This window comes from Palaemon carinicauda, chromosome 3 (assembly GCF_036898095.1).
Source record: "Palaemon carinicauda isolate YSFRI2023 chromosome 3, ASM3689809v2, whole genome shotgun sequence".
NCBI lineage: Eukaryota > Metazoa > Arthropoda > Malacostraca > Decapoda > Palaemonidae > Palaemon > Palaemon carinicauda.
Genome location: NC_090727.1, coordinates 155,705,533 through 155,728,894, shown reverse-complemented (window position 1 = coordinate 155,728,894; position 23,362 = coordinate 155,705,533). Strand labels below are relative to the sequence as shown.

The following is a 23,362-nucleotide window of genomic DNA, read 5'->3' as shown; positions in this document are numbered from 1 at the left end:
ACTATCGTATGAAATTTAATATTCTTAAATATAAAATATATTTTTAGAGGACAATACTACAAAATACAATCATATACAAGAATACAAATTTATTCGATCCAATTAATGCTTTATTTGACTGTAAAATTAGAAATCTTGAAGGATTTTAGTCATCTTGTTTGGTAACACAAGTGAAAAAGCATTTTCAGGAGGGTGATGGTAACGTGGCAAAAAATAAATTTGGTGTTATGGCTTACAAAACATTAATATACCATTCTATAGGCAATGTTAACTCTTGAAATTAAATATGATTATTTATCAAAGGGTATTCCATCCTAGAGGAAGCTATTTCTTGGTGAAAGCATTAAAAAAATTGCGAGATTTTCCGTTAGACTAATTTATTTAGGGAAACAAAACTCAATTGATAATGGAAGTTGTCCCATTGCATCATGCAAACTTCAGTATTAATATTAAGGATATTGCTCGTCTATGCTACTAAAAGAATTATCGATATTTATTATTCATTATAGGCTTGTAATCTCTAAAATAATAACTAAAATATGGAGAAAAAAAATAACAGTTGCAACTTTGTATATCAGAGAAGCTATTTATTGCAAAACATACACTATCTAATCATTGCAATATAAGACGACTATATTAAGAAATGAAAATACTTTTCTTCTAAGTAATAATGTATCCAGTTGCTAGGAGGAAAACTTCTTTTAAAAATTAAAATAAAAAAGATGGTAGCAACTTTTCCATCGCAGGTTATTCATCTAAATACCTATTGTCTAAGCCTTAAATGTCTTTCATATAGAATATATTTTATGTATGATAATAATACAAGATATATTTATTTCACGTAATAAAATTTTATTAGATACTATTAATGATCAGTTCGATTGTAAAATTAGAAATCCTTAAGGTGTTTGAGTATCGTATTTGGTAAAACAGACAGCTGACTATTTCTGAAACAGGCTGAACTACTTGTTTTACCAATAGAAATGTGCAAAATTCCTTCAGGATTTTTAATTTTGCAATCAAATATGACTTTGATGGTATCTAAGCAAATTTATTATCTAATATAGATATATTTTGTATTAGTTCTGCACATAGAATACATTTTATATAAAAAATTTTAAAACTTGAACAATAGCTCTTTTGATTATTAATGTGGTCAAGGTTGAAGTTGCTAGAAGTGGCTAGTAAATTTTCTATTTTAATTCCCTTCTCTGTATTTATCTTCACAATTGGATATATTACTACTCCAATTAAAAGTAATTATATTTTTTAATATACTCGTCCTATATTGCAATGATAGAATAGTCCATGTTTTGCACTAGATACCTTCTTTGGATATGTAAAGTTGCAAGATAGTATCAAATCTGTTTTCAAAAATAGTTACTTCTACTGCCAATAGGTGCCCATACCATAGCTGTGTCCATGAATTTCTTGAAATTACGAGCCTTTATTGAATAATAAATATATATAAATCATTTAATAGAATACAGGAACAGTAGTACCAAAATTAAAACTCAAATTCACATGATAGAATGGGCCAATTTATAAGATATTGTTTTCTTAATTTAGTTTTGTTTCCCTAAATTAATTCGTCTGCTAACAACAAATCTCAATTTTTATGGTTTTCATCTATAATTAGCTATCTCTAGGATGGAACATTCCTTAATCATCATCTATATTAAATCTTAAGACTTAGCATTGCCTTTAGAATGGTATATTAATGTCTTATAAGCCATAATACCAAAATCTTTTTTTGCCACGTCACCATCATCCTTGTGAAAATGCTTTTTCACTTGTGTTACCAAACAAGATTATTAAAACCCCTCCAAATGATCTAATTTTACGGTCAGATAAAACATTAATGGGATCTCATACATTTTATTTCTTATATATTATTGTATTCTGTAGTAGCCTACTAGTATTAGAAAATATATTTTTATATGAAAATGATTTAAAGCTTAGACAATAGCTTTTTTTTAATGAAGAGTCCGTGCCAGGAGAAAAGTTGTCAGATATTTCTTTTGATTTAGTCATATCAGCTTTCATCTTAACAATTGAATAAAATTGTGACTACAAATTAGTTTAATTTTACTGTTTTTAATATATATGTGCCCACAAAATAATAAACACTGTTAAATCATTTAATTAATACACGAACTATATTATGAAAAATAGAACTTAAAGTTTTCATGATACAATGGAACGATCTCTATTATTTAAATTCATTCATTTAGCTTTGGTTTCCAGAATAAATTTGTCTGCTATTATTATTAAATGTCTCGAGATTAGACTATGGGGGAGATACTCAATTTAGAATGATATAAAAGTGTAAATAATGATGAACTTTAAAATATGTTGCAGGATTCCTATAGGAGCCGTTGTAAAGATTGACTAAATGGTGTAAACTGGAACAGGACAGTCGGCCTGTCGGACTCTAGATTCTAGAGTCACTAGAGTTGACAGGTCGAAGCACTCTCAGAAAACACGTGTTCTGAAATAGCGTAGTGGTTGAACACAGATAATTGAAGTGAGAGGCTGAGTGCAGAAATGAATGAAGGTGGATGGACAATCTCAATAATTGGATGTATTTTTGGCGAAAGCCGGACGAGCAAGGCTGGTGACCCCATGGCCCATACCGGTGACTCCACACCCTAAGAGGAATCATAGCAACCAAATAGCGTGTAGTTTAAGGTTAGTTCAGAGTCAGAAATGGCTTTAAAGCAGACAGGATGAGCCTACGACGGTGTATTTAGTGTGAGTAATTCAACGTGAGCTATATGGTTGCTAACAATAGTCATCGGGTGAGCACTAGGGGTGAGAACATAAGAGAGCTAGTGAAACAGCAGAGCTAGGCAAAGGCGCCATTACAGTAATCACAGGGATGGTGTACAATGAAGGAAAACAAGCAGAAACATATTTAGGATCGAACGAAAACAGAAAGTTGCTATAAGTAAGATAGAAGAAGCTGAGTTTATCATTTCAACTCTGGTAAGAGAAACTGAAAAGACAGGTAGCTAAAGCATTGAGGAAGCTGCAACAGGAGAATCAAATCTGCGTGTTGATGAAATATCTGGGAGTATTATTTTACTGTATTACAGGGCAATGTAATCTAGGAAAAAAAACTACTTTATCTTATAGAAAAAATTACCCTCTCTGGTTACTGTATGCAAAGGTTTTTTTGGGGAGGATTGCATTGTGCATTATGCAACTAATGTGAATTGTGGACCTGCTTAGCTTGTCATGGCCGGTCAAAAAAGGAATTGGCAGCAATAGAATTGACTGACAACCGGTGTGACGGTTTGATTGATCTCCCATTCTCAGAATTCTCCTTGACATTGTATAATGGTTCTTTTCCGCCATTAGCTCGCTTCGCTCGCATGAAAATAAAATATCAAGCTCGTATGTACCGGCAAGCGGTAATATTGAGCTGCGGACGCTAACATTACAGGAAAATATAACGTTAACCTCGTATGCACTGGCAAACGGTAATGTTCACGCATGTGCAGATTATCAAGGAGAATTCTGAGACCGGGGGATCGTTCAGACCGTCACACCGGTCAAAAAAGGAATTGGCAGCAATAGAATTGACTGTTAACCGGCTTATTTTAGTGGTGTAAAATTGACAAAACCCCCGAGTTCCAACTGGGGGTCCCCCATTATTGTAGGATATATATATATATATATATATATATATATATATATATATATATATATATATATATATATATATATATATTTCTGAAACTATTAATTTGCAATGGGAACAAGTATCATTTTCGAAGAGAGCGTAATTTTTTCTATAAGAAAAAGTAGTTTTTTTTCCTAGGTTACATTGCCCTGTAATACACTACAATAATACCTTCTCTATATGTTTAATAGGAGCTGGGGCATTATAACTTGCATATCAGTCTATTAAGTAGGTTTTTCACTCAAGTCCATTGTTTACATCTGAGAGACTGAAGGGGTTTCATTCCCATGGGGGGGGGGGCTCGCCATTGGCTGTGTACAATCATCCTGCTAGCCACCAGGTTGCCCGGGTCACCAACCACCCTTTGAGATACTGTACTACTGATAGAGAGTTATTGGGTCCTTCGACTGGCCAGACGGTACTGCATTGGATCCTTCTCTCTAGTTACGGCTCCTTTTTCCCTTTGCCTGCACATACACTGAATAGTCTCTCCTATTCTTTACATATTCTCATCTCTCCTCGTACACTTAACAATGCTGAGATTACCAAACAATTCTTTGCTCAAGAGTTTAGCTACTGCTCTATAATTGTTCAATGGCTACTTTTTTCCTGGTAAGGATAGAAGGCACTTTTTAGCTATGGTTAGCTGCTCTTCTATGAGAAGGACATTCCAAAATAAAACCCATTGTTCTCTGATCTTGTGGTAAAGTTCTCTTGCTTGAGGGGACACTTAGGGACACTACTCTATCTTATTTTCTCTCCCAGTGTTTTTTTGAAGTTTTTATACTTTGTTTGTGATAAATGGTTTGGTTTTATTACTGTTCATCATCATCATCATCATCATCCCCTATGCCTAGTGACACAAAGGGCCTCGGTTAGATTTCACCAGTCATCTCGTATCTTGAGCTTTTAATTCAATACTTACCCATTCATCATCTACTTTGTGCTTCATAATCCTCAGCCATGTAGGCTTGGGTCTTCCAATTCCTCCAGTGCCTTGTGGAGCCCAGCTGAACGTTTGGTGAACTTGTCTCTCTTGGGAGTGCGATGAGCATGCCCAAACTGTTTCCATCTATTCCAAATCATGATCTCATCCACCTGTGGTACTTGAGTAGTCTCTATAGTTTCATTTCTAATCCTTTCCTGCCATTTAACTCCCAATATCCTTGTGAGGTCTTTTTTCTCAAATCTACTAAATCTATTGGAGATTGTTTCATTGTCATACCATGTGACCATTGTGTTGGCCTTAACCCTGTATAGGTATCATTATTTGACCACCTTGAGTAGGTATCGTGGGTCAACCTCGGGTAGAGAAATTCATGGAAAAATTTGTTTACAAATCAATTCGCAACCTTTTAACACTTTTACCCCCAGGCTATTGGGAACTTTCCAACCCTTAAGCCCCAGGGGTTTTTTTTCAAGCACATTTTGCAGCATATATTTTTCAAATTGCTCTAACAGCCGTAATTTTTGTCATAGAGAGGTCAGGTTGGTCTCATTCTTTTTAAAAATACCTGAAGGTTCTCATAAAGTTATCAAAAATATGCAAATAGCAGTTTTTTGCAAGGACATACCAGTACATCCATGGGGGTAAAGGGATGAGTTTTTGAAACGTACCAGTACGTCCTTTGGGGGTAAAAGGGTTAATAGCAAGAACAAATTTCAAGGAATACAGTATTTTAATCTTCAAAAAAAGTAAATAAAAGTTAAGTTCAAAATAAATATTTATTACAAATTAAAGAAATTATTATAAAAAATAAAGACTACAAAATAATTCACCTAAAATCTAAATAGGGAAATAAACTAAAACTATTCTTAGAACTTATTCAATAATAATTGAGCATCATTTGCCGAGATTCATGTTTCCTGAAATGAGAATTTTTTTTTTTTTTTTTTTGCTAGAAAAATCTATCCTCTTTTCAACATTTTTTGGTGGTAGGTAAATGACATAGTTAGTGGCTGGAATTTTTACTGGATATTGTATTATTATTGTACAACAAAAATGTGTAAAAGAATCTGCGCATGGATATTTGTTTAATGTTTTATAAAGGGGAAATTTTTTTTTTTTTTTTTTTCCCCACATAGAGCTATGCCAGGTTGTGTCGGATAGGCTCGCCAAATGGCCGCCAACCACAACCCCCTGGAAGGTCAGATCTGCTACCTGAAATGGAGAAAGAAATGTCAATATCAGCGAGTCATTTACTTATATAATTGTTCAAGGATTTGCAGAAAAATATTATGGTTGCTAGAATGAAGTTTATATATTATTTTGCAATTTAAACAAATAAAATAATCATAATTAAGTTTTCGTAAAGATACAAACTTACAAAAACAGGAGAAATTATAAGCCGTTTTATAAAAACATTCGGGGTAGAAGACATTCACAAATACTTTACAATAATCCTTTTAGTTTTATACACGCCTAAACACTACTGCACATTCGATAATTATATAAAAATTTTATATTACACAACTTGCCTTTATTAGGTATTGATGGGTCGAGCTCAACCCGAGGGTATCTCAGAAATAGCACAAGGAAAAGGGCTGGGATGAAATGCGTCCTCGCCTGACTGCTGCACACAGTGAACTGAGGTCTTGCAGGTCAATATCGCTCACAACCAGTACAGATGAAAAATTATGGCAAAAAAACTTTTTTTTTTTTTTTTTACCTCTTCGTATACGACCTACCACACCTATCCACGGTTTAGAGAGAGCTCCGTATGAACCTTAGCATAGAACATGGTCTTTCTCCTTGCTTTCACTTCAAATAAGTGCATAAGCTAACTTCATGGGCTTGTATTCCTTCTCTCGTTATGAGCATTGCAGATTGGTCTTTGTAATCTTTGGTTTCTGCTTTGTAGCAAAACTCAAAATCCATCAATCATTAATTCCAGGTTGTCGTCATTTACAGTTTCTTCACTCGGGGAAGTAACTGATGATCTGGAGGAGTTAATTTGTGTCCTGTAAGCATGCTAAAGCACTACCTTGAGATAACTCAAACTGCCAGACCTAGGTAACAGAATTTATTCTGAAGTACATGTAGAGCATACAAGGAGAGTCATCAAGAATACAATCTGCTTTTGGCTGCAGGAGACTATCAATAAAGCATTACCTTCGAGATCCTTCGGCTCATCAGGTTAAACTATGTGTGTGTCGTTGAGATCAAAGGAGTTGGTGCTACTGTAGCCTTCAAGAAAAAACTCTCGTCAGCTCAAGCTTTAGATGTAGGAGTATGGAAGCATCGGACCACCTTTTGTGAGCATTATTTGTGGGATGCACTAAGGAGCCTTTGAGTACATATTCACTGGACCTGAAATTGCTGCTCAGCAAGTCCTGTTGTGACCGTAGCTCTCCTGCAGGACAAAGTATTGTGTCCAAGATGACGGTTACAATGTAAGTCTAGGATGAGAGTGAAAGTCTGGAGCCTTTGCTCTCTCTTTTCCTCTCCCTTTGGGGCATAGCTGTTGGGATCCCATGGAACTGGATGGATGCTGATACAGGCAAACAACATTTATAGCTAACGGTTTTTCAATATTAATCTTACCCGATGATCATGTAGCTGTCAACTCCGTTGCCCGACAGAAATCTACGGTCGGGATACGCCAGCGATCGCTATACAGGTGGGGGTGTACTCACCAGCGCCATCTGTGGTCAGGTACTCAAGTACTTCTTGTCAACAAGACCTCAATTTTTCCTCTGTCGTGCCACCGGCAAGACCTACATGGATACGCTGTTGATTTTGGAGTCTTTTGTTCACGATTTGGTGAAGTATTTGCTCTGAAATTTAGCCTTCGCTGTACAGGAAGCTTTATACTTAGCTTAGCAAGCTTTTGATATTAATTTGATTCATTGGTTAACGATCTTTGCTTTACTTTGGAATTCCCCCTTGACTACTTCTAAAATTCAAGATGTCTGACCATTCCCAAGTTCCTAAATACAGGCGATGTAGTGTTAGGACTTGTAATAGGCGTCTTCCGAAGGCCTCCGTTGATCCTCACACCGTATGTTCCAATTGTAGGGGAAAATCCTGTCAATTGGAAGATCGATGTGGGGAATGTGCTGGGCTTTCGGAATTCGATTTTAATGAATTCCTCAGATATACTCGTAGGTTAGAGAAGGAGAGAGATAGGAGGAGTTCTTCTCGCTCTGTGGATTTTTCCTCTCCCCATGCCCCTCAACCTTTTCCTTCCCCTGTGGTGGTGACTCCCGAACCTGCTACGAGTGCTCAGCCTGCAATGGCTGATATGTTGCGTGCCATTCAGGCTCTCGGTGATAAAGTGGAGTCGTTGGTTAGTGACCGCAATCAGCTCTTGGCAGATGTCAAGGAGCTGAAAGCGAAGAGTGCAGTGGGAAGTGTTAGTGCTAGTGCTGTGCATAGTGTCAGTGTCAGTGTTGCGCATGAGGATACATCTGTGCGTGCCAGTCGTCCTCCCAGTCCGGGACCTCTTGCAAGCTCCCAAGCCCAGGGGAGAAGCAATGTCGAAGGACCAAAGGGTTCGGCAGGCCTTGATCGGCGCACGGATGTATCCTCAGTGGTTGCGGACGCATCTGCTAAGGATCGTCCCTTCCACTCCCAGACGAATGAGCCCTTACATTCCTCGTCTGTGGAAGAGGTTTCCAGGAGGAAACGGTGGACCAGGGTCTCACGACCGCTCAAACGTAAGGTCCCTTCCGAGCTAGTCCAACGGCCCAGGTGTAGCCACTGGGTCAGTTCGGACTCGCCACAGTCATCTGATGACTGCACACCTCCCAAGAGAGGTAGAGTGGTCCCTCAACAGGCCTCTGCTCCGTCTGTTGTTGCTCCTACCACAGTAGACCCTAAGTGGTCCATGCTGCAGACTATGCAGTCTCAGCTTGCGGCTTTTATGCAGGAGTATCATGCAGAGAAGGTTAACACCTCTCCTGTTATTCTACAACCCGCAGAGGTTGTGCGCTCTGCAGATACTGCGGCTGCCTGCTCCCACTCCCTACCTGTGAGAGCTCCTCCACCGATGCGCAGTCCTCACTGCCAGACGCATGTTCTTGCTGCACCATCTGCTAACATGCGTGAGCTGCCGCATCAGGAGTTGCCGGGTTCCAGCACTATGCGGCATTCTCCTCAGCCCATGCAGCATGCTCTGCAGACCTTTCAGCATGCTCCGCATACCATGCAGCATGAGCCGCATACCATGCAGCATGAGCCTCATACCATGCAGCATGAGCCGCATCCCATGCAGCTTGAGCCGCATACCATGCAGCATGAGCCGCATGCCTTACAGCATGCTCTGCATACCACACCGCATGCTCCTCAGCCCACCGCAGACCCTCCCACACACCGACCCTCTGCTTTTGTTGTTGCCAGCTCACAGTCTGTCCAGCAGAGGCATGATGATGGATCCGCAGGTACGCATGCACCCGTTCTGCAGGATTCAGCCGTTCAACTTGCTGCTCTGCCTTTGCCACTTACTGCTCAACTGTCGGATGAGGAGGTTTCGGAGGATGAAGCTGCTCATCTGGATGATCCTCACTCTGATGTTGAAGGACGCAAGTCTTCACCACCCTCCTTAGACTTCCGCAAAGTCCTTGCTTTGTTCAGAGAATTGTACCCTGAACCCTTTGTGTCTGCAACCCCTCGTTCTCCTCCCTCCGAGTTTGCTCTGGGCATGCAGTCTACTGCTCCTGCCTTCACCAAGCTTGTTCTCGCCAGATCATCAAGGAGAGCTTTGAGGGTTATGGGGGATTGGTTGCATTCCAAGAAGCAACTGGGAAGGACCTCTTTTGTGTTTCCTCCTCCCAAGCTGGCTTCTAAGTCGAGCGTCTGGTATGCCACGGGAGAGGAACCTGGCTTGGGGGTTCCTGCCTCTGCCCAGGCCGACTTCTCAAGTCTGGTTGACTCTCCCCGCAGGTTGGCTATGAGACGTTCGAAGATCTGCTGGTCCTTTTCAGATCTTGATCATATGATGAAGGGAGTCTTTCGTGCCTTCGAAATATTCAACTTCCTCGATTGGTGTTTGGGAGCCTTAAGCAGGAAGACTTCCCCTTCTGACAAGGACTCGGCCATGCTGATCATGTCCAGCATGGACAAGGCAATACGGGATGGGTCTGGCGAGCTTGCGGCTTCTTATGTATCAGGGGTCCTCAAGAAGAGAGAACATCTGTGCTCCTTCTTATCTGCTGGTATCACCCCTTGCCAGAAGTCAGAGTTGCTGTTTGCTCCTCTCTCCAAGTGTCTGTTTCCGGAGGAGTTAATTAAGGGGATGGCTGCCTCTCTTATCCAGAAGGATACGCATGACCTCATGGCTTCTTCTGCACGTAAGGCTAAAACCTTACCTTCCGTGCCTAGACCCGTCCGCCCCTTAGCAGTTGATACACCTGCTTCTAGGTTCATCCCGCCCTTTCGTGGCAGAACCTCCAGCAGAGGAGGTACCCGTGCAGACAGTCACCGTGGCAAGTCCAAGAAGGGTTCCAAGTCCGCAAGAGGCAAGTTTTGACTGCCTTCCTCTCCAGACAGCTGTAGGAGCCAGACTCAAGACCTTCTGGCAAGCTTGGGAGAGCAGAGGTGCAGACGCTCAGTCTGTGAAGTGGCTGAAGGAGGGATACAGAATTCCGTTCTGCCTCAATCCCCCTCTAACTACATCTCCCATCAACCTCTCTCCCAACTACAAGGAGAAGGACAAGAGGCTAGCGTTGCAACAAGAGGTGTCGCTCTTGCTACAGAAGGAGGCAGTGGTCATAGTCCGGGACCATCAATCCCCGGGCTTTTACAACCGTCTCTTCCTGGTAGCCAAGAAGACAGGAGGTTGGAGACCGGTGCTGGACGTCAGTGCGCTCAATGCTTATGTCACCAAGCAGACGTTCACGATGGAGACGACGAAGTCGGTCCTAGCAGCGGTCAGGCAGGAGGACTGGATGGTCTCGTTAGACCTGAAAGACGCATACTTTCACGTCCCCATCCATCCAGACTCCCAACCTTTCCTGAGATTCGTCTTTGGAAAGGTTGTGTACCAGTTCCAAGCCCTGTGCTTTGGCCTAAGCACGGCACCTCTTGTGTTTACGCGACTGATGAGGAATATTGCGAAATTCCTTCACTTGGCAGACATCAGAGCCTCCCTCTATTTAGACGACTGGCTTTTAAGAGCTCCCACAAGTCGTCGCTGTCTGGAGAATCTCAGATGGACTATGGATCTGACCAAGGAACTGGGCCTCCTGGTCAATTTAGAGAAGTCCCAGCTCGTCCCATCCCAGACCATCGTTTACCTGGGTATGGAGATTCAGAGTCGAGCTTTTCGGGCTTTTCCGTCTGCCCCAAGGATCAACCAAGCCCTAGAGTGCATCCTGAGCATGCTACGAAGGAACCGATGCTCAGTAAGGCAGTGGATGAGTCTAACAGGGACACTTTCATCGCTGGCCCTGTTCATCGAGTTAGGGAGACTCCACCTCCGCCCCCTTCAGTATCATCTGGCTGCTCACTGGATCAAGGACATGACGCTAGAGACGGTCTCAATTCCTGTTTCCAAAGAGATGAGGTCTACTCTAACGTGGTGGAAGAACAGCATTCTTCTCAAGGAAGGTCTTTCGTTGGCTGTTCAGACCCCCGACCACCGTCTCTTCTCGGACGCATCAGACTCGGGCTGGGGTGCGACATTGGACGGACAGGAATGCTCGGGAACATGGAATCAGGAGCAAAGGACACTTCACATCAATTGCAAGGAGTTGTTGGCGGTTCATCTGGCCTTAATGAACTTCAAGTCCCTCCAGCTAAACAAGGTGGTGGAGGTGAACTCCGACAACACCACAGCCTTGGCTTACATCTCCAAGCAGGGGGGGACTCATTCGAGGAAGTTGTTCGAGATCGCAAGGGACCTCCTCATTTGGTCAAAAGATCGAAGGCTCACGCTGGTAACGAGGTTCATTCAGGGCGATATGAATGTCATGGCAGATCGCCTCAGCCGGAAGGGTCAGGTCATCCCCACAGAGTGGACCCTTCACAAGAATGTTTGCAGCAGACTTTGGTCCCTGTGGGGTCAGCCAACCATAGATCTGTTCGCTACCTCGATGACCAAGAGGCTCCCATTGTATTGTTCTCCGATTCCAGACCCGGCAGCAGTTCACGTGGATGCCTTTCTGCTGGATTGGTCCCATCTCGACCTGTATGCATTCCCGCCGTTCAAGATTGTCAACAGGGTACTTCAGAAATTCGCCTCTCACAAAGGGACACGGCTGACGTTGGTTGCTCCCCTCTGGCCCGCGAGAGAATGGTTCACTGAGGTACTGCAATGGCTGGTCGACGTTCCCAGGACTCTCCCTCTAAGAGTGGACCTTCTGCGTCAACCTCACGTAAAGAAGGTACACCCAAGCCTCCACGCTCTTCGTCTGACTGCCTTCAGACTATCGAAAGACTCTCAAGAGCTAGAGGCTTTTCGAAGGAGGCAGCCAGAGCGATTGCCAGAGCAAGGAGGACATCCACTCTCAGAGTCTATCAATCCAAATGGGAAGTCTTCCGAAGCTGGTGCAAGGCCAATGCAGTTTCCTCAACCAGTACCACTGTAACCCAGATTGCTGACTTCCTGTTACATCTAAGGAACGTTAGATCCCTATCAGCTCCTACGATCAAGGGTTACAGGAGTATGTTGGCAGCGGTTTTCCGCCACAGAGGCTTGGATCTTTCCTCCAACAAAGATCTACAGGACATCCTTAGGTCTTTCGAGACCTCTAAGGAACGTCGGTTGTCCACTCCAGGCTGGAATCTAGACGTGGTCCTAAGGTTCCTGATGTCATCTAGATTTGAACCGCTCCAATCAGCCTCTTTCAAGGACCTCACATTAAAAACTCTTTTCCTCGTATGCCTAGCAACAGCTAAAAGAGTAAGTGAGATTCACGCCTTCAGCAGGAACATAGGTTTCACATCGGAAACGGCTACATGTTCCTTGCAGCTCGGTTTTTTGGCTAAAAACGAGCTTCCTTCACGTCCTTGGCCTAAATCGTTCGAGATCCCTAGCCTATCCAACTTGGTGGGTAACGAGCTGGAGAGAGTTCTTTGCCCAGTCAGAGCTCTTAGGTACTATCTGAAAAGGTCAAAACCCTTACGAGGACAATCAGAAGCCTTATGGTGTGCTGTTAAGAAGCCTTCGCTACCAATATCTAAGAACGCAGTTTCTTACTACATCAGGCTTCTGATTAGAGAAGCTCATTCTCATATGAAGGAAGAAGACCTTGCTTTGCTGAAGGTAAGGACACATGAAGTGAGAGCTGTGGCTACTTCAGTGGCCTTCAAACAGAACCGTTCTCTGCAGAGTGTTATGGATGCAACCTATTGGAGAAGCAAGTCAGTGTTCGCATCATTCTATCTCAAAGATGTCCAGTCTCTTTACGAGAACTGCTACACCCTGGGACCATTCGTAGCAGCGAGTGCAGTAGTAGGTGAGGGCTCAGCCACTACATTCCCATAATCCCATAACCTTTTTAACCTTTCTCTTGATTACTTTTATTGTTGTTTTTGGGTTGTACGGTCGGCTAAGAAGCCTTCCGCATCCTGGTTGATTTGGCGGGTGGTCAATTCTTTCTTGAGAAGCGCCTAGGTTAGAGGTTGTGATGAGGTCCTTTAGTATGGGTTGCAGCCCTTTATACTTCAGCACCTAAGAGTCGTTCAGCATCCTAAGAGGACCGCTACGCTCAGTAAGGAAGACGTACTTATTAAAGGCAGAGTAATGGTTCAAGTCGACTTCCTTACCAGGTACTTATTTATTTTATATTGTTATTTTGAATAACTAATAAAAATGAAATACGGGATACTTAGCTTCTTTGTTAACATGTATACTGGTCTCCACCCACCTCCCTGGGTGTGAATCAGCTACATGATCATCGGGTAAGATTAATATTGAAAAATGTTATTTTCATTAGTAAAATAAATTTTTGAATATACTTACCCGATGATCATGATTTAAAGGACCCGCCCTTCCTCCCCATAGAGAACCAGTGGACCGAGGAGAAAATTGAGGTCTTGTTGACAAGAAGTACTTGAGTACCTGACCACAGATGGCGCTGGTGAGTACACCCCCACCTGTATAGCGATCGCTGGCGTATCCCGACCGTAGATTTCTGTCGGGCAACGGAGTTGACAGCTACATGATCATCGGGTAAGTATATTCAAAAATTTATTTTACTAATGAAAATAACATTTTTCTGTTAATGTTGAAATAGAAGTGGTCATTCATTCCACCATCCTCCTTTTGAAGGGGAGGATGGATATTTACAGCCCTTACTTAACAGATTCACTAGTCTGAGACAGGGAATTTTTAGTGCAATAGTATTGGTTTCCTGGTCTTTGAACCTACGGTACATTTGATCTTGGTTCGTGAGGTGTCTAGGATGCCACGTTCCTTACATTATCTTGTCTGAGCATAGCTATCGCTGGATTTTATCCATCCAGTTAAGTAAGAGGGACTTCACCCACCTAAGTCATATTAAAGGACGAAGGTTGTTTGTACTTGTGGGGGGACAAGCTGCAAATTTCAAAACTAATTTGTATTTTCCCTTTACCTACACACACATCGAATAGTCTGCCCTATTTTTCTGTCCTCATACACCTGACAAGACTGAGATTACCAAACAATTCTTTTTCACTCAAGGGTTGACTACTGCACTGTAATTGTTCAGTGGCTACTTTCCTCGTAAGGGTAGAAGAGAAACTTTATATGGTGAGCAGCTCCTCTTCGAGAAGGAGACTCCAAAATCAAACCATTGTTCTCTAGTCTTGGTTAGTGCCATAGCCTCTGTACCATGGCCTTCCACTGTCATGGATTAGAGTTCTCTTGCTTGAGGGTGCACTCGGGCACACTATCATATGTTTATCTTCTTTCCTCACTAGGATGATTTCCTTGTTGGAGCCCTTGTAAGGGTTATAGCATCGTACTTTTCCAACTAGGGTTGTAGCTTAGCAAGTAATAATAGTAATGATACAAACCTGACTCCTCAAAGTTAACTTTCTGCCTTCACCTAAAGTCCCAGACACAGTCGAATTGAAGGTTCTTTGCACCGGCAGAAGGGCCGGGGCTCTCCCTCCACCAGCCGCTAACTACCTGCTAATGCGCTTAAATCAAATCTCATTTTAAAGAATTCAGGTTTGTATAGTTAGGAAAAATACAAATTAGTTTTAAAGAATGTGATACAGTATTAAAAGTCAAATATGTGGGTCTTGAGCATTCACACAATTGCCTTGAGAGTTCCCCTGTTATGCATTGAGTAAGATTTATTGCTAACATCACTTAAAATGCAACTAGTAATTTATTTTCTTTATTGCAGATGAGCCAAGGTCTTCCCTTATGTATACTTAGGCGATGTGTAGTGACCTGAGGCCAACTTTTGCAAAACATGTCAAGGTGAGTATTGAGAAAAGTGTATTGGATAAAATTCCAATCATGTCATGTTTGCAGAGATCCATATTTGATGTCGGTCGTCAGATACTTTGAGTCGTCAACCTTCCAGTTAAGATTTACCCTCGGAAACTTAGTCCTGCTTTTGTTCGCACCCAACTTTTCCATTTTTCAAATGTTGTCAAACTCTTAACTGCTTCTTTACTCTTCACCATTAGCGTTGTTTTGTGTTACTTTAATTTTTATTCCTCTCCTTTCCTTTCCACCATCTTCTCTTTCTCTGACTTTACCCTCTCTTCATTTTAGTAAGAGATTGCATGCTCGTCCACATTCATCCATGCATACGTTGCCACCTTAGCACGAAATTCTATCCTTTTGTATATTCTCTCCCTGGTGCTCAGCATGTAATGATGGTATAAGAAAGAAAACTACAAATTTACAACCGAAGAGTAACTGGTTTATCAGGTATGGAAGAAAAGTTTGGGAGAACGTAGATGAAAATGCGAGGGTGGTTTATGGGAATACTGTGTCAGTTTTGAAAGACTGCAAATTGAAGAAATAAGTAGAATGGCAGATGTAGTGGAGATTACCTAGATGAAAAGAGTGTCATGATGGAGTGTGTGTGGGCACATGTTGAAGATGGATGGTGGGAAGGGAGTAAGGAGGGCTTGGGAGGAACCTGTAAGGGGGAGAAGATCAAGAAGGAGGCAGAGAATTAGATGGTGAGATAAGGTGAAGGATGATCTGGAGAGAGGAGGTTTGTTAGAAGAGGATGCCTTTGATGGAAGACGTTGGAGAGTGTGCATCAGGCGACCAACCCCTTTCATGTTGGGATAACTTTGGGGTAGTAGTCGTAGTAGTAACGGGTTTAGGTGTGTCAAATTGTGGCTGCCAGTGCCTAGACATCCTAAACCAGTGTTTAACCTCTTTCAAATACGTATCCCTCTCGCGAATTAGGTCTAAAGCCCACATCGTGCTGATTCTCTTGGCATTCTGAATCATAGCCGGCATCATCGTCAGTCAATCTTTTGTTTTTTAATCAATTTAACATTCTAGTTTAGCCTAGTGAGGATCTTCGAAATAAATTTTTTTTTTTTTTTTATGAATTAGCCACTTAGTACATTCTTCCATCTTTCATGCAACATTTTCTTTCTATTCACTCCTAATGCTCACCTTTGGTAATTGTTTTCAAGAGTATGATACCTTTAGTGTCTTTTCATTGTCCCCAAAATATTTCCTACAAACATATTCATTGAACACTCATTCTCCATTCATTTTTTCATTGCAAATACCTTTCTTTGTCACTAAAACATACCATGGTACACTTGGTTGCTCATCCTTAAGAATTAGATATAAATATAAAATCCATTTCTTGTAGTCTTTCCCAGAACTGTCGCTGTCTCAGCCAAAACAAAAAGAAGCTTAATATCTGACTTGGAAAGCAAAACTTTTGCATAGTATGCCTCTGAGGAGCTTTTAAGGTTTAAAGGCCACTGAAGAGTGGCAGAGGCAAGGGACAGTGATATTGCCCCATCAAGCAGGACAATGCCCTCACTGGGCTATTTTCCCTGTTGGGGCCCCTGGGCTTATAGCATCCTGCTTTTCCAACTAGGGTTGTAGCTTAGCATTTAATAAAAATAATAATAATATATACATATGATCAACACCCAAGCTAGGACCAAGGATGGCCAGGCAATGGCTGCTGATTACTAAGCAGGTAGACTTACAGGCTCAAAAGGATGATGAGGTTGCAGATGGTACAAGTAAGTACCGAGCTTGAGCAGGACTCAAACACCAGTCCAGGAGATTGCTAGTCATATCACGGTTCACTTATCACTCCCTCAATCCATCGCAGATTTATAAATTCATGTAAATCTACACCCCGAACTCCTCTCTCTCGCAGTTTTCCGAGAGCAGATATGTTTTATGTTTTTCACATTTTAATTATTCTTTTATGTGCTGAGGAGGAATGAGGAGGGGGGGTGGGGAGATGTAGGGGTAGAGAGGGGGGATGTTGATGAGGGAGAGGTCTAATTGGTGAGGGATCTATGATTTTCTATACTGACACTCAATGAGTGAGCGAGCTAGGTTTATTCCTGGCATTCCATGCATCTTTTTTTTTTTTTTTTCTCTGGTATATTCAGCAATAATTAGGCCTTAGAAATGGTGCTAGAGGAGCATTTCACGAAGCGACACAGGTCGTGCCGGGAAATAGATTTTTCCTTCGTCAATATCCCTTTTTTGGGGCTTTAAATTAATGAAGTAAATTACAACAATACCACATATACTAGTGTAACACTTGCAATCCAGCATATTGTGCGAGCACTGAATTTTCTTCAATGAAAAATAATTTCACCACTTATTTTGTGTATAATGCAAATTCGGTTTTTCTATTGAGACTAAATCAAAATAGATTAACGTCTTTTTCTCTCTACCTCTGTATCGCAACTTCTGGTTCAGTAAGTTAGAAGAGCAAATGAGAATGAATGATGAAACAATTGTTACCAAAAGAAAGTAAACTGCCGGTTTGTAACCAATTACCTTGGTTGCTACAAATGATGTTAAGTAGAATATGACATATTACTTATAGAATTATAAGAAAGAACAATTCAATAATTTCCAAAGCTTTTTAAACAAGAATCATGAAATTGTGCATCAGCATCAGATATGAAACACCTCTAAACTTCGATATGCCATTAAAATTGACAGTAAATGAAATGAGAAAAGTAATTTTAAAAAACTACTGGTATATACTTTGATATGGTAAAATAGAAATATTCGTTCAAGTAATGATTATCTCTTAGCTTGAAAAATAATCAGTATTTTGCTTTAATCAACTGATATGGAAAGCATAGACTTAGTCTGAAAGAGCTTACAAGCATTAACATAGTCTGAAAGAGCTTACAAGCATAAACAATAGAAAAGACTTACAGTATATTTGCTGTTTTTATTTTGTAATCATCATCATCATCATCATCTACGCCTATTGACGTAAAGGGCCTCGGTTAGCTTTCACCAGTCGTCTCTATCTTGAGCTTTTAATTAAATACTTCTCCATTCATCATCTCCTATTTCACGCTTCATTGTCCTCAACCATGTAGGTCTGGATCTTCAAACTCTTCTAGGGCCTTGTGGAGCCCAACTGAACATTTGGTGAACTAATCTTTCTTTGGTAGTGGCCAAACCATCTCCATCTACCCCTCATCGTGATCTCGTCAACATATGGTACTCAAGTAATCTCTCTAATAGTTTCATTTCTAATCCTGTCCTGCCATTTAACTCCCAATATCCTTCTGTAGGCTTTGTGCTCAAATCTACTAAATATATTAGAGATTGTTTCATTCTCATGTAAATAGAGTAACACCGATCTCACTAAACTGATGTATAGTCGGATTTTTATATGCAGTTTCAGGCGATTTGATTTCCAAGTTTTACTTACTTAGCCACTGTCTGATTTGCTTTTTTTCAATCTTTCACTAAACTCTACTGTATTGGAGATCATAGTTACTAAATGCTTACAAGATTCTACCTCATAGTGAACCCTCGTTTATCGCGGTAGATAGGTTCCAGACCCGGCCGCGATAGGTGAAAATCCGCGAAGTAGGGACACCATATTTACCTATTTATTTAACATGTATATTCACACTTTAAAAACCTTCCCTTGTACGTAGTACTGTTAACAAAATACCCTTTAATGTACAGAACACTTAATGCTTGTACTACAGTACCCTAAACTAAAACAGGCACAAATATTAAAGGCGATTTTATATCATGCGTTTCCTCAACACGCCAAAAAGCACGATAAAAAATGGCAACCAATGTTTTGTTTACATTTCTCTGATCATAATGAAGAAACAAACGCATTTACTGTACACATCTGTGTATAGGTTAGTTTTTGCATCGATTATATTGATTATTCAGTACAGTATGTTGATTTTGTTATTACCAATATGTATATATATATGGTTTATGAAAAAAATCCGCGAAGTGGTGAATCCGCGATGGTCGAACCGCGAAGTAGCGAGGGTTCACTGTAATCCTTTTTCCTTCCTATGATATTTCATCTAACATTGCATACTCCATTCTCATCTGTCGTTCTTCTACTTATCTTCAGCCCAACCTCATTTGATATTTCATGCATTCTGGTAAGCAAGCATTGCAAATTCTGTAATGTTCTGCTAACAAGGACAGCCTCATCAGCATACTCTGGTCTGCTAAATTCCTATCACCAATCCAGTCCAATCCTTCTCCACCATCTATGACTGTTCTACACATCACAGAATCCATGAGGAGAATAAACAACATAGGTGACGACACATTCCCTTGGAGTACTCCGCTGTTCGCTGGAAAATCGCTTGATAAGACTCCACTAACATTAACTTTTCACTTGCTATGCTCATGAACAGACTTAATCAAATTCACATATTTAAGAGGAATTCCATAGTAACGCAGGACTCTCCACAAAATTGGCCGGTGCACACTATCAAAGGCTTTTTCAGTCCACAAACCCCATCAAAAGGGGATTTCTATATTCTACGCTTTGCTGTACAACATGTCTCAAAATGAAAATCTGGTCAGTGCAACTTCTACCTTTTCTAAATCCTGCTCGTTCATCTCTCAGCTTTTCGTCAATCTTTCTCCAGTCTCTTTAGATTAAGCATATTATATACCGGTATTTTCATGACTCATGTACAGTAAGTGTTATGCCTCTGTAATTATTGCAATCGGTCAGGTCTCTCTCTCTCTCTTTTTTTTTTCTTCACTCTACAAGAAACTGTTGAGCTTGAGCTAGGCAAGAACATTTCCAATAGTCATTCTAGAAAATTGTCCTGCCCCTTGCCTCTGCCGCTTGCAAGTGGCCTTCAAACTTTAACATGGATGAGGAAGGCATTTGTGTACCAAGTTGTAACCCTGTTAGTGTGTTATTTTCTTGTGCAGTAGAATTGGCAGAACTTCAGAAGTTCAAACTTGCAATGAATGTTTTTATGTTGACCAGAGTGACATGAATCTGTCTTCATAGTTTATATATGACAGATCTGTTTTAATGTTGTTGCTGATCTTAACACTTTATATCCATTTATCAGTACTTCTCATATAGTTTATTTCCGTTTCTTTTCCTCACAGGTATTTTTATGTGTTAGAGCCATTGGGCTTACAGCATCTTGCTTTCCAATTAAGGTTGTAGCTTAGCAAGAAATAATCATAATAATAATGATAAAAATGAAGATGATAATGAAATGACTGTACAATAATAATAATGATAATAATAATTATAGTAATATTAACCCTTTTACCCCTAAAGGACGTACTGGTACGTTTCACAAAAGCCATCCCTTTACCCCCATGGACGTACCGGTACGTCCTTGCTAAAAAATGCTAGAAAATTTGTTTTTTTTTTCATATTTTTGATAATTTTTTGAGAAACTTCAGGCATTTTCCAAGAGAATGAGGCCAACCTGACCTCTCTATGACAAAAATTAAGGCTGTTAGAGCAATTAAAAAAAAATATACTGCAAAATGTGCTGGGAAAAAAAATAACGCCCTGGGGGTTAAGGGTTGGAAATCTCCAAATAGCCTGGGGGTAAAAGGGTTAAGGCTGTACATCTCACTCCCTCTTATAGAAGTGAAAAATGGTCATGTATGTACTGCACAGTATGGCGTCAGTTTGAAAGGATGTGTAAATAGTTGTACAGTATTCATCATTGTCTTATTTTTTCTTTGAATCATCATTGCTATTTGTATGTCTTCATCTCTTTGTCGATTTACCTTTTTGTTTGAATTTTAACTATTCTCAACATTGGGTCATTCCATTTTAAACTTTTCTCAACCAATGTTTATGGCCTTGCTAGTTTCATCCATGTAAAGTAACCTGTTTGAATAATTAAACTCTTCAACTTTAAAAGCTGAAATAAGAAAGGTTGGGACAGTTTTGACAATTTTCCTTTTATTACAGATATTTTTTGATGGATGAGCACCGACAATGGAAATTCTCGAGCTTTTGGAGGACATACAAGATACTGTATATATAAAGTCGTCGCTCCTATTATTCAAGATTTAAAGTCATCACTTCTAATATTTTATAACTAATTGTTCATATTTACCATGTTTTCTAGAATGTGTTTGATTTAGAATAATTTTTAATATGAATTCAATTTAAAATCTAAGTTTTCAATGTAATTTTGGCAGATACATGTAACTGTTGTCTTTTTCTTGAATTTCATTGAAATTAATATAAAATACAATGTACTCTTAGTTAAGGTTACAATTGCCTCAAGATCTTTGATAAAAACATTGTAGATGCGGGAGTAGTACAATTTCAAATTAATCACTCAAGTAAATCTATTACAGAAAAATCTTAAGTAAACATTTCTTAATACTGTAATGCATTCTTAAAATCTTGTGTTTGTAACAAGAGAAAAAAAAGAAATAATAATTTAGCTTTGTAAAGAAATCTAGTCAAGCTAAGGGGATAATGTATTTTAAATTTGTAACTGGTGGAATTGAATGCAATATTTCAATTTTAATGTTTTGTAAGTTCTTATAGAATCATTCGATTTTTCTTCTTTTTTTATCAATATTCACTGGAAACTAATCTGTTGCATTTTCTTTATATTGTCTTTATGGGATTTATTATTCTTACAGAAATATTTGGTTTGTTCAACTTTAACATGTGAACAACAATAACCTCTGACACGATTTTAAAATATTTCAAAAAGATTTTGCTGGGATGTTTTTATTTCAGTGCTCAAAGAACATAAAATTCATTTCGTTGTTTGTGTTGTAAGTTTTGTTCTTACGCGGATACAAACTTCTGAGTCTTTTATTTGGGGTAACTAATCATGTTTTCTACAACCGGCCTATCAAAGTTTTGGTTGATTGTGTCATGCTCTGTTGCTGGATAAACATCGTATGCACAAGAAGCAAGAGGACACATGCTTACATCATCTCTTCACAACGCTGCTGGCCGCGAAGTGAAGAGGTTGTGCTCTCACTTCCCTACGATCGAGCCTTTTGCATTTATTTCCCTACTCATCTAGTGCTGTGTTCTCTTGTGTTTTCTTTCTTAATTCACAGTCATATGAGTTACTATTCATTATCTGTAAGTTATAAGTGAGTGCTTATGTCTGGTAAAACTTGGTATTCACATTCGTGCCCTGGACAGGATAGCGACTGTTGTGGCATTCTTATGAGCCGGGCAGACATAGACACACATCTTCTTTGTCTCTCTCGCCTAGACAAGAGATGTTCAAGGGAATCTCCATGTAAAAACTGTAGGTTGTGAACTTCTCCCAATGGGAATATTTTTTTTTCGTCATAGGAAGCTTAATGATATTTTTACTTTACTCTTTCTCCTCCCAACGGGATTTAGAGACTCGTGTCATTCTATGCGGCGAGAACTTCCATTCAGTTTTTCATATTGAGAAATCCCTGAAACCTTATCTTCAAAAGACACGCACATCCAGGCGAATGTCGGATTACGCACATTGTGATCTTAGGAGCCACGTCCCAGCACATCAACCAGAATGATGGAAAATGGACAGGCATGTTCAACAAGATGTTTCCGTTGGAGGGACTCCAGAGTTAAGACTACTATCCCCACTGAGTCGTGAGGCACCCGTGGTGGAAGAGGAAAGTTAGCAATTCCCATCACGTTCTCGCAAACTAGGTTTGCCTTATAACTATGGTTTCCCTAAGCATTGGTTTCCTCTCCAGAATCTTGAGAGATCTTTAGAGGCTTATGATATTATTATTACTTGCTAAGCTACAACCCTAGTTGGAAAAGCAAGAAGCTATAAGCTCAAGAGCTCAAACAGGGAAAAATAGTCCAGTGAGGAAAGGAAATAGGTAAATGAACGATATGAGAAATAATGAACAATTAGAATTAAATATTTTAAAAACAATAACATATAAACTATAAAAAGAGACTCGTGTCAGCCTGTTCAACATAAAAAAATTTGCTGCAACTTTGAACTTTTGAAGTTCTACCGATTCAACGAACTGATTAGGAAGATCCTTCCACAACCTGGTCCCAGCTGGAATAAAACTCCTAGAATACTGAGTAGTATTGAGCCTCATGTTGGAGAAGGCCTGATTATTAGAATTAACTGCATGCCTAGTATTATGAACACGATAGAACTGTCTGGGAAGATATAAATGTAAAGGATGATCAGAATTTTGTAGAATCTTATGCAAAATGGGTAATGGACTAATTGAATGTGACAGTGCCAGAGATTAATATCTAGATCAGGAATAAGAAATTTAATAGACAGTGAGTTCCTCCGACAAATTAAGATGAGAATCAGCAGCGGAAGACCAGACAGGA

General features: G+C 40.1%; 1 long non-coding RNA gene across 1 annotated transcript; it reads left to right on the top strand.

Moving 5' to 3' along the window:
- The first annotated feature begins 2,437 nt into the window (after positions 1 to 2,437).
- On the top strand, positions 2,438 to 22,967 carry LOC137638702 (uncharacterized). The gene is made up of 3 exons (XR_011044169.1): positions 2,438 to 2,691; positions 14,969 to 15,045; positions 20,993 to 22,967. It is a non-coding gene; the product is annotated as an uncharacterized lncRNA (long non-coding RNA).
- The last annotated feature ends 395 nt before the right edge of the window (positions 22,968 to 23,362 follow it).